The sequence below is a fragment of the Vulpes vulpes genome, chromosome 10 (assembly GCF_048418805.1).
Source record: "Vulpes vulpes isolate BD-2025 chromosome 10, VulVul3, whole genome shotgun sequence".
NCBI classification, from domain to species: Eukaryota; Metazoa; Chordata; class Mammalia; order Carnivora; family Canidae; genus Vulpes; species Vulpes vulpes.
The window spans coordinates 70,688,023-70,698,330 of record NC_132789.1 but is presented as its reverse complement, the minus strand read 5'-3'; the positions used below and the strand labels follow the sequence as shown (position 1 = coordinate 70,698,330).

Here is a 10,308-nt window from a genome sequence, read left to right as displayed (position 1 = left end):
AGGGAGAAATAGATGACCGCAGTTTCATAGGGACACACCCTGCCAAAGGGGGCAGCACCTAATGCGGTGTCTACAGAACACCTTCTGGGGTGCTGGGCACTCTTCCAGGTGTGGTTTGTCATTGGTGACGAAGCCAGAGCAGTCGCTTAGAGACCCGCAGGTGGTTAACGCAGGTGGATGCAGGGAGGAGGCTGCAGAGCCAGCTCGGAAGGGCCCCCTGGAGGCCTGCGGAGCCCATGGCACAAGTGACTCCTTTTAACCCCCTATTTACTTCTCACTTGGGTCACTTAGTCTGGAGTAGCCCATCTGGGATGGGGCGACTGACCCTCCAAGGAAACAGTGGCGGCCAGGTTCTGAAATCATTCTTCATGCCCTGTCGGCATCCCATCCTGACCATACGTTTTCTTTGAAAAAAATTTCTTTCCGCGGACCTGATTTCCACTCGCAGATGCAGCAGCATCTTGGAACAAAACCCAAATGGGATCTGCTGGTGTACGTTCCTGTCGGCCAGGGCTGGGGACAGTGATTGGCAAACAATCGCGGTGGAATGCTTAAAATTCATGAGCCGGAGAATTACTGATGTGTAATATTCAAAAAAAAAAAATGCAGTGGGTGCTAAGTATCTTTGACACGTTCCCTAAAGCTTTAACCATCGTGGGGAAAAAATGTTAGAAGTCTGTCAGGAACATATTGGGTTTTCCTAGAGCATATGGTGATGAAATAGAATGTCGTTCCATGAGAAAATATTGTCATACAGGCTTCCTGGCCTGACTTGTCACAGGCACTTTCTATTTCTGTTCTGCACTTGTCTTTCTTTTGTGCCCTTTATTTCTGGGATGAATTTCCTTCCTGGTCTTGGAAGAATGTCATTGTTTCACCGCCTCTCTCTGTTTCTCTTGGCCATTCCTTTGTTTTCATTCTCCCTTCCCAAGTCTTTTGTTCTCCACACTGAAATCTCTATACCATATTTCAAGACTGGGAGGTGTGCACTTTGATCAAGTTTTTGTTTTGACGACACGAAGAGAGTTTTCATCTTCCAACCCTTTCTCCCCTACATGGTTTGTGTGCCGCTGTTTCATCCTTTTTCAGAAGGACTTGCTTTCATCCCAGACCTGGCCGGGTTGCAAGAATGGAAGTGCTTATTCTCTTGCTTGCACTAAAAAAAAAAAAAAAAAAAAAAAAAAAAAAAAAAAAGAAAGAAAGAAAGAAAGAAAGAAAGAAAGAAAAAAATCCATTTTTATTTCAAGAGGATGATGAACGGAAAAAAAAAAGAAAAAGTCAATGGGCCCTTTTACCACATTCTCTGTTTAGTCCCCCTTGGGCTCTTTTTTAAGCATTGAAAATGTTCCCAGAGTTGGTCTAACCCGCATCACCCAGTTGGATTGCAGGCACTATTGTGGGTTGGCCTCCCCGGGGTGGGTGGATGGTTGGTAAGTTCAATATCCAAATTCCTGGAATTGTGGTGTTAGTCTCTTTTGTCAGGCAACTAACGAGCAAGGCAGTCTTTCCTGAGGGTTTTTATTATTTTAGAGTTGTAGAGACCAAGTGGGCATTTCCAGTTGGCTCTGAATTTCACAGTCTTTACTATCTGCTTTCAAGAATGAAGACTCGGTGAGTTTGGATGAATTATTCCTCCACATAGTTCCTCCAAATCCTCTCCCTCTCCCTGGTGAGGACAATGGAAGCCTCCCTCTAAAGGCAACTGAGATGTAGTGAGTTTTAAATTCCATACCAGAAAAGAGGCTGGGACAATGTGGCTGAAAGCTGGACCCAAACAAAGATTGGGGAGGCACCTCACCTGGGCTACGTCCTGGCTGCTGAGGTTCCCTGGGGAGCTGGTTCAGTCATCTGTAGCACTGAAGAGAGACTTACCTTTGACTTGAAGCAAGACAGAGGCTTGAGGTCACAGCAAATTCAGGGCGAGTAGGAGCAGTGTGGCCAACAAAGATTCCTGGCAAGGCCACGAGTTTCCAGAGGAATGATCTGGATATAAACCTTTCAGACAAATACTATTTGGAAAGCTGTAAACCTTGTTCCTTAACAAAATCACCATTAGGTTGCCACATGGAGAAGGAGGTGTGCGGAAATAGACAGGATACGATGTTGTTCCTCCTCATACCCATTAATGACCCCTGTTGGTGATGCTATTGGATTTTTCTGGAATTGAATGAGATTTCTATCGATGCTGGAAACTTGTGGCAGAATGTCAAAGCCTCCTGATAAAACGCCTCCCCTCAAACCTCCCATCTGTTTGCTCTAATGTAGGACTGTCACCAAGAATCCAAATCCAGGACAGCAGCCCCCAAGTGTGGGGTCAGGAAGGCAGGGTCTGCAGGAATGGAACACGGTTTCTTGGAAATAAATTCATGAAATACAAGGAAAGGACTTTCTGCAGGCCATGGCAAGTGTCTGGTTTTCTTCCTTCCCCCTGTCTTTCTCATTCCTTCCTTTCTCCTTCTCCTCCCTGGCTCTCCTACTTCCTGGATTCAATCTGTTCTCTGTATTAGTCATACATATATCTCTACATTGCAGGTTATCCGTTCGGCACCCGGATTGCTCTAAAGTTACTTAGATTGGCCCATGAATGTCACTGAAATGTCTAAATCACAATACTGTTGCAAACATTGTTTTCTTTCTTAAGATTAGTTAAATAGTTAAATTCCACTATAGCTTCTCATGTCTCTGTTTAAAACCACTTTATTACCTTATTTAGATTGTACTTAGAAACCTCTGTGTTTTTGCTGAAGCCTCCTGCTGGAATATTCTTTTCCTCATTTCTTAATTATTGAGGCCCTTCTCACTGGTCAAAGCCCAACTCAAAGGCCACTTTTTCTGGAAGACTTGCTTTCAACAAATTTTTATTGAGGGCCTTCTCTGTGCCAGGTCATGTTGTAAGGGCTGGGGCATAGCAGTGAAAAAGGAAAAAGTCCCTGCTCACACGGAATTTACATTCTGGGAGTTGAAAATAGCTACTGATAAATAAACAAAAAGGTAGATATGTAACATGTCAGGGAATATAGGAGGCAAGGTAATAAAGTAAGATAAAGAGAGGTAAAGGGCTAGGAAGTGATGGAGAAACCAGCAAGGAGACAATTTTGCACTCCCTTTTGCACTCCTGCAAAATATAATTATACTTTAAAAATATGATACACTTTTTTATACATGAGAAAATGACACAGATGCCTTAGATATTGTAAGCTGCTTACAGACAGAAAGTTATTTAGCTTTGTATTCACCAGTGCCTCGTATACAATCGGCACCCGACCAGTGTGCAGTGCACCTGACATTGGCAGGACGGGGGAAGTGACAACTTATCCATAACACCACTGACACATGTAGGTGTCGTGTGATCTAAGTCATGTCAAGAAATGGAGAAATATCACCTTGTCATTTGACTGGAGAGCAGGAAGCGACAAGGGAGAGAGGAATCAGTCTTCTGAGGCTGGAAGTCTGTCCATGGTGAAGGTGAGAAAAAGCCAAGGAGGCAGGCATACAGCAGGACGTGTGCTGAGAAAGGTCAAGTCGGGGAGAGGGAGAGACGGGTTGCTGCAGCAGAAGGACTCATTGGTGATGCTCTTCTAGGAAAGAGTCCCTCCTTTCCCCCTGGTTTGCGAGCCTAAGAACCCCCAGTGGCTGGGATTTCGAAGAGCACTTTGCATTTCAGCATCTATATGGTACCCCTTTAAGGTAGCACTCTAGTTATACATGGGCCTTTAATATTAAATGCTGTCCTCCATTAATTAAGCATCTGTCTTGGATAACCTTTTGGTAGGAGTACTAGCAAGACCAAGTCTGTTCTGTATTTCAGCTGTTTCCAGGGGTATTAGGGTTGGGATAAATAGTGAATGGAAAGAAGGCCAACAGTGTAAATAGTCTGTGTAGCTCATGACCAAGAAGTTCATGATAGTGTAGAACCACACATCTGAGGACCTTTTTTTTTTTTTTTTTTTTTTTTTTTAAACCAAGAGGACACACGTGTCAGGCACTATGCTAAATGTTTTACTCATCACATCATGTCTTACTTTCGTATTGCTCTTCTCCATCGTACAGATACTTCCAATCTCTTGACTGGATCTTTCCCACAACCTTGGGAGGTGGCCTTCACTGTGTCTGGCCTTTCAATAAGGTGAGGGGCACAGGGCTTGCCAGTGAGCTGAGCAGAGTCCCACACATTCAGAGGGCTGTGGACTCCAAACTCCTGTGCTCAGGCCACATATAGTAAATTCATGAATCTATAGATTTTAAATGGGGCCAGATATTGGCCCAAGGGTCATGCTACTTTCTAACGTTGAAATGAGCCAGCTTCCTCCAGCACATCGGCTGTCCAGTCAGATAGTGAGGCAGTGGTGTGTTTTGAAGCTGTGTTGAGAGAAGCTTTTTTTTTTTTTTTTTCAGCTTGTCTTCCCTGGAAGCCTATTTTTTCAAATTGTGCAACACTTTTGCTAGAGAAGAGTCATCTATTTTGAAAATTTGAGAACACTGGAAAACTTTTTGTATCTGAGAGAAATCAGGGTACCTCTGTCTTCTTAGTATTGATATAGTTTGTAGTTTTTGACTACCTTTAAATATGGAAGGGAAAAAAAACTCAATATATTTTAAGTGAGTAAATAGGGCCTTAATTTAAATCTATATCTATTAGTGACAATCTGAAATGCTTTTAAATGACTCAAAAATATTTTCTTTAGTCTTTTTTTCTCCCTCTCTCTATTTTGTGAGCTCTCACGAGGCACAAATGAGGCATAAGAAACCAAAGTCATTTATGCAGGTTTTATCCAGTGGGTAATAAAATTCTGAGAGTAGAGAACCCAGGCTAGGAAAAGTATCACACTCTTTTTTTCTGGTTTCTTTACTTGATGTGAATTCTCTAGTGGCTCACAAAGTTGCTAGCATAACCTTTAGAAATGTTTTGCTCATGAAATGGGGTATTGATTCCTTGGTTTACCCTTTTTCTCCTTACTCAGATTCCCTTTCACATCCACAAGAGGGAAGGAAAGAAAGAAACTATTGGAACCAAATACTGAAATCATGGATAAAGATGAAGACTGTGAACGAATAAAGCTAATGCTTTAAAGTTGGTCTGATTATTAAAATTTATTTTCCCAGAAAAAAGCTAGTTGTCCTTGTATTCTGAAAATCACCATGTGTGAGTGGTTGTATATCATTAGTGACATATGATATATATATATATATATTTTCTAAATCAAAATGACTCCTGGGCTTTGGGAAGATGGAATCATAAACTCAAATACCTACATAGGCTGAGTTGTAGGAGAGAGTGAAGTGCATGGTGTGAAAGACAATGAGATTTGCCTGGAGTATGGAGACTTTGAAGAAGTCTGAGTGTGAATTTGGGCTCTGGGCAGCTGCATTTCCCAATATTCCAAGCTGGCCATATAGATTTATATGTGAAAGCCCACAATTAAAAATTGGTACCCAAGTCAAGAGTGGGTATCGGGCCACCAGAACACACTAACCAACTGGCCTCAGCTTGGGAGAGGCCCTGATTTTATCTCGAACATATTGGATACCTCTGCACATTTTTATTGTTTAATTTCATTTCAAAGCCAGAAACAGCTACAATGAAGCCATAAGAACATGGGAAAAACCACTGGGACATTACTGTTCCAAAGACGTCTATTCTAAATGGTTCAGAGGAACACTGTTTTAGAGGAAATTATAAGAAGGTACTTTACATTCCAAATGAACAGTGACTATGGTGTTTGGGAAGGGGAAAGGGAGTATATTATGCAAGCAAGTAGAAATAAATAAAATCTGGCTAATCTTTCAAGGCTGTCCTTAAATACCATGTATGCTGCCTTAAAACCAAATGTGACATCTGTGCTGTCCACCAGCATACCAGTAGTATTTGTATCCAGGGTGATAGTCAATGAGTGACTTAACAATAGGATTGTCACGGATCATGGCATATCAGAGGGTATCCAGCATTTTAAGAAACCAGTACAGCTATGCTAATGTACACGAGCTAAATACAAACCCTGTTTATATCATACACAGTATCCCAGAACTTTGTTGCTTAAAGAGTAGACCTCAGACCAGCAGCAGCAGCAGCAGCACCACCTGTGTGCTTATTAGAAATGCAAAATCTGGGGTGCCTGGGTAGCTCAGTTGGTTAAGAGTCCAACTCTTGATTTCAGCTCAGGTCATGATCCCATTGTGAGATCCCTGATCCCATTGTGAGATTGAGCTCTGCACTGGGTTCTGCACTGGGCATGGAGTCTGCTTGAGATTCTGTCTCTCTACCTCTGCCCTTCCCCCGCTCATGTGTGCACGGGCTCTCTCTCTCAAAAAGAAAGAAAGAAGGCAAGAAAGGAAGAAAGAGAGAAAAGAAATACAGAAATTCAGGCCCTACCCTAGACTTACTGAATCAAAAACAGCTAAGAGGATCCACGTGTGATTGGTGCACACAGTGCAGTTGGAGAGCACTGTCTTGGAACATTTGGTAGCCCTTTTTGCCATGTACCATACCTCCACTTGTATCAAAGTCATTTGAGGTCATCCTTGTGACTACAGGCAGACTATTACTTTGTTGAAGGCAGAGGCTCCATTAAAAAAAATCCTACTGTGAGCACTGGGTGTTATACTATATGTTGGCAAATCGAACTTAAATAAAAACAAATGGAAAAAAAAATCCTACCACTGCACTTGGCATCTTGGCCATAGGAAGGTTGAAAAATTTGTATTGAATTGAAGGGACACAGTGAAAGAAAAAAAATGTCGCAGTAATAATTATAATCAGAGCGACTCACATGTATTGAGTGCTCCTCTATGCAAGATGTGGGGTTCAGTATGTTACAAATCTTATTTTATTTAGTCCTCACAATTACAAAGAAGGTAGAAACCTCCTGTGCAGATGAGGGGACTGGGGATTCCCAAGGTTAAGTAATCTGTGCTGGGAACGAAGGGACAAGGAGGGGGCACCTTTGTCCTATGCCAAGCCTACCACACTGATAGCTGGCTTGGGTTGGTAGATGTGAATGAAGGACAAAAGAGAACAAGATTGGAAGAAAACTCTTTTAAGTCTGAGACGGGGAGAAGACTGTTTTATTCTTGATGGTATTGGAGGATTCATCAATAATTGTCTCCAGGATCTGGCCCCTGAGATGAAATGCTTCCTTTTACAACTGGGAATATTTGCTGGTGAACATTCATCCTCGGCCAGAAGATGGAGCACTTTTGTCTTCATATTTTATTGATTCATCTGCCTGGAGATGAAAGGGCAAGCAAGACCGCCTTTGCCTGTGACAGCCGTTTTGCTTTTTTCTCCTAAAGAAGCAAAAGGAATTAGGAACTCAGCTAAATGTAGGAAGGATGATTGAGAGCGGGGAGAGGAAAAAAAGGGAAAATGTCTCTTGGCTTTTCAGACCCTTCCAGCAGGAAGCAAAGAGCTTGATAGATTCTGTGCCACAGGAAGACCTAGTAACAATTTAATGGGTCCACTAGACAGTGCTATTATGGGGTGATAGGCAGTATATAATTATTTTTAACATGCACATGTGGTTAGGGCTTGAAATGTATCACAGTGCTGTCCAATACTACAGAAGTGCGGATGAACAATTCTCCCTGTGTACCGGGAAGGAAACCAGTCTAAGTAATCCACCGGGGGATAAAAACATGAAATGTAGAGTTTGATGAAATTAAGTCTCTGTAAGAAGAAGTGAGATTCCCTCTTAATAAGCAAGCTTTGAAATATTTTAAATTGCTCTTAGGAGGAAACGTCTTCAGTAGTTCACAAAACTCTCACTTGGAAAGAATTGTCTTAAGCTGCATTTGCATCCTGTCTGAAGAACTAGGTGGTGAGCAAGGCAGAGATTTTTGTCACCTCTTAACAATTAGCTTCAGGAGATATTTATTTAGTTAAGCATCACTACAAGTGAAGCAAAATATCAGAATATGTTAATAATCATTCCGTAATCATATATGCCATTGCCACTACAACCTCAGAGAACCCCTCCACCAACATTCTGGAAACATATTATCTGTGGAATACAAGAATCTGTTAACATCAGGTTGATTGAAAACCATCCATGCTTTTATACGTATTGTCAAAACTTAGATGAACAGGTCTTATGAGTCATTTCTTAAATTTCAAAATTAATGTCTCATGATAATTTATTCAAAATCCATATGCAGTTACATATCTAAACTTCCATAATTATTTTTTCTGGGATAATAATAAAAATTTGGCTCCTCTTAAACTCATCCTTTTGGTTATTTAGAATCATAGTATTCTCTTATTGGATGCTTAGGTGATTCAGATAATGCTTCAAATATAGGATCTTAGCCAAAACATACGTTAAATTCTGTTTTGGAATGAAACGCAAACATTTGTAATTGGGATTCAGAACAATTTAAATTATGGGAAAATTTTTAAAGATTTTATTTATTTATTCATGAGAGACACACAGAGAGAGGCAGAGGCAGAAGCAGGCTCCTTCAGGGAGCCGATGCAGGACTCGATCCTGGGACCCCGGGGTCACAACCTGAGCCAAAGGCAGATATTCAACCACTGAGCCATGAATTGTGGTGCCCCTGAATTGTGGAAATATTTTTTAAAACCTCAGGCTCTGTATTTTATTTTATGAAAATCAAACAAAATTTATCATAACACAATGACAAGTATTTTGGCTATCTCAGTGTTTTATGTTCACAAAATACTCAAGATTAGTGAGAATCCTCTTCCTGAATCAAGAGATCTTTAAAATGGCTTTTCATTTTTTTCTATTTAAGACATGAGTTGAGAGAAAGACTCCAACTGTCTAGCTTTGAATTGAGACTGACACCAATTCCTCTACATGTCTCAGTCTCTGAATCCAGAGCATGGAAATGCCTGGAAGGAAGGACCTTCTCTTCCCAGCCAGCACTCCTGTCTCACAGGAGAGACTGCAACTTACTAGTTGAAGCTCTGGAGATTGGCTTTAGATGTTATTTTTGTCACTTATAGTTACAGGACCTGGGATAAACCCTCTGCGTCTCATTTTCATCATTTGTAAAGGAAGGGTGATAAATAACAACACCTATGTAAAAAAAATTGTGTGGACTAAATGAGATGGTGCAGATACAGGACTTGGCAGTGTTAATCCTGAAAAATGCCCCCAAACAGCTATTTTTATATTTTATTATTATTATTACTATTATTTAAAGATTTTATTTATTTATTAATGACAGAGAGAGAGAGAGAGAGAGAGAGGCAGAGACACAGGCAGAGAGAGAAGCAGGCTCCATGCAGGGAGCCCGACGTGGGACTCGATCCTGGGTCTCCAGGATCACGCCCTGGGCCAAAGGCAGCGCTAAACCACTGAGCCATCTGGGCTGCCCATATTTTATTATTAAACAGCTATTATTATTATTATTATTATTATTATTATTAAAATAGGAGAATAGAATCCTATGTCTTCATTTATTTATTTTCTTAAGGTTAGTCTTTTTAAAACTTTTTATGTATTTTTGAGAGAGAGGTAGCTTGTGTGTGTGTGAGTGGGGTTGGGCAGAGGGAGAAGGAGAATCTTAAGCAGGCTTCATAACCAGTGTGGAGCCCGACACAGGGCTCAATCTCATAACCTTGATATCATGACCTGAGCCGAAACCAAGAGTATGATGTCTAACCCACTGAGCCACCCAGGTACCCCTCCCTTGTCTTCATTTAGTCATTAAATAAATCAACGTGAATTGCTACCATTTAATTATATTTTTTGAAATAATATTTCATATTTATTTTATTACATAAGCAGTATACAACCATTATAATTACAAATTATAAATTCGTATAATAATAAGAAAAAAAATCATTCCGTCTTACCATCCAGAGAAGACATCTATAATGACAATAACTACACATGCGTGCACACACACACACACACACACACACACACACATACCTTTTTTTCCATGCAGAGCTGTGTTTCTGTGATGCACAATTACATTTAAAACAAAATGGTGTAAACACTCTACACGTTTGTTAAAAGCATATGTACTGGAGTCAAACTGCCTTGATTTAATTCCTGACTTTGCCACTCAATAACGCACATGACCTTGGGCAAATTATTGCCCTCTTTTTTTTTTTCTTTTGCTCTTTTTCTTCTAGATAGTACAAAGGGACTACCTAGAGGATCTCCTTCAAAAGGTTGTAAGGATTAAATACAAATTTATATAAAGCATAGTATGCTTAATTACAGAAATCACTGAGTAGGATGCATCTTTTAAGGATCCCATTTTAAGGACATTTCACTGGTAAAACACCAGGATCCAGTGCAGATCTGTTCCCATTACTACTCTTCTCTTTCTGCCACG

The 10,308-nt window shown here is 40.7% G+C and overlaps 1 long non-coding RNA gene across 1 annotated transcript; it reads left to right on the top strand.

Annotated features, from left to right (window-relative positions):
* The first annotated feature begins 1,487 nt into the window (after window positions 1-1,487).
* On the top strand, window positions 1,488-5,080 carry LOC140594340 (uncharacterized). Its single transcript, XR_011995058.1, has 3 exons — window positions 1,488-1,611; window positions 2,266-2,401; window positions 4,962-5,080. It is a non-coding gene; the product is annotated as an uncharacterized lncRNA (long non-coding RNA).
* The last annotated feature ends 5,228 nt before the right edge of the window (window positions 5,081-10,308 follow it).